Genomic DNA, 1,942 nt, shown 5'->3' with positions numbered 1-1,942 from the left:
CCCTGGGCTGTCTGCAGGAGTGAGGACAAGGATGAGTGTGATAGTGCTCCTGCTCAGGTGTCACTCACTCATGTAGCTGACACTCACTGAGCTCTTCACAGGGCCCCTTCTGTGAATTCCAGGATGAATGGCCACCGGCTCCTGATGCCAAGTCCTCCCAGCACAGGGTACCCTGGCAGTGAACTAGCAGGTGCCGAGAAGTCGGTGGGAAGGAAATGGTGGGAAGAAGAAGGCCAAGAGCATGGTGTGTAGTTGGGAAATGTAAGTGGCTACGAGTTAGGCTGAGTGCAGAGTAAAGGCCACTAAGTGACTGGAAGTGAAGCTGCAGGAAGACGTGACAACACTCTAAGGTTTCTCAGCAGATGAACACCATGAAGTAGCTGCTGGGAAGTAGGCCCTGGCCCACAGAGGGCAGCAGGTGTGCAGCAGGTCCTGGTCAGGCATAACTTGGGCAACAGTGACAGTGGACAGGAGGGGTTCTCCACACCACGTGCGAATGTTCTTTCTCAGACTGGGTTCTCGAGAATCCTTGAGAAAGGGTGGGGAGTGTTATAGCAAGATGTGGCGACTCTGGCTGCAGCAGGACGTTGCGGCGCACTGTGCCTCAGTGTGTATTGCTCTTCTATAGAACTCCTTTTGAACTGCTGGTGGAAGAGTACCTGCGGGCCTCTCCCTAGCAGACGGCAGCAGCCCCAGGAGAAAGGGGCGTTTTGGGTGTCCTGGGGCCCTTGTGTGTAGGCTTGCAGCTGGCCTGGGCTACCAGGAATGACAACCTTGCACCTTTTCTCCACCAGCAGGGGCAGCACTCCTGGTCCCACTTGCTAGGTGTGGGACGCAGGGCCAGGCCTGCTCGTCGTGCACACCTCAGGCGTGGGCTGCATTGGATAGAATGCAGAGTGCTTACCGAAGTGCCCGCATGTAGTTTAGTGCTGGGGGATGGTGACCCTGCCACACACCTGAAAACAATACTCCAAACTCCTGAGTGTGGCAAGCGGAGCCCGGGGAAAGGTTCTATAACTGGGGGGTGTCCTCACCCCGGCTGCTATGACAGCCTCGGGCTGGTTACCCTGGAGCCCCTCTTTCTCCCCACAGGGGCCGCTGATTCTCCCATGTGCTCAGCCATGTCACAACTCGGCGCCGCCCTCCCCATGGTTTCCCATGGCAGGGGCGATACCCCGTCATACCCGCCGAACCAGGCCCAAGTCACCAATTACTTTTCTCTGGACAGCATCTTTGGTTCCCCTCCTGGCAGAGCCCTTCCCCGGAGATTTATGTGACTTTCTCACTGTCTTTGCATCTCTGCTCAGATGTGACCTCAAAGAACTTGCCAAGAAAACATTACTTTAAGTATGAAATAATCCGCCTCCCCTCCCCTAATACAGTTTGACTCTTACCACTGCCGGTAAGCATTTCGGACTGGAGGACGACCTGCCCTCGTCGAACTTCACTCCACCTCCACGAGCGCGGGGTTTTCACTCCTCCAGCCCCTCGGACCGGCCTAGCCCGATGCTCGCTCGGGGTCTAGGGAACGCAGTCTTCCGTGAGCCCAGACAGCGCCAAGGGTCGTCAGTGACCTCCGTTCCCTGACTCGTCCCCCCTTCCCGAGCTCCGTGAGGATGACTTCCAAGACGGCCGGGTCTCCGGCGGGACGCCCGGCGCGTCGTCACCCGCCGGGCCCGCAACTACCGAGCTCGGCTCGCCACCCGCTCCTCCGAGGCACATGGGGTTCTGCCCCGCCCCGTCGCCAGTCGCCCCCAGCTCGGTCCCGTCTGCCTCCCCGGCCTTCCCCACGCCCCGCTGGGTTCCCTCCGCGGCAAGACATCCCTGTCCCCAACCCCCCACGAGAGGACACTGTTGTCACATCTCCCCCGATCCACGCGGCTCCACGCGCCTGCCCCGCGCTCCCCGCCCGCAGCGCCTGGCGGGCCTCCCGGGCCCGCCC

At 60.2% G+C, this 1,942-nt stretch overlaps 1 protein-coding gene; it reads left to right on the top strand.

The window, feature by feature from the left end:
* Window positions 1-1,942, top strand: part of LOC102468109 (zinc finger protein 2 homolog) — a 42,972-nt gene that overhangs the window by 14,973 nt on the left and 26,057 nt on the right.

The sequence above is a fragment of the Tupaia chinensis genome, unplaced genomic scaffold (assembly GCF_000334495.1).
Source record: "Tupaia chinensis unplaced genomic scaffold, TupChi_1.0 Scaffold000612_1, whole genome shotgun sequence".
Classification (NCBI taxonomy): domain Eukaryota; kingdom Metazoa; phylum Chordata; class Mammalia; order Scandentia; family Tupaiidae; genus Tupaia; species Tupaia belangeri.
This window is presented reverse-complemented; position numbering and strand designations above follow the sequence as displayed.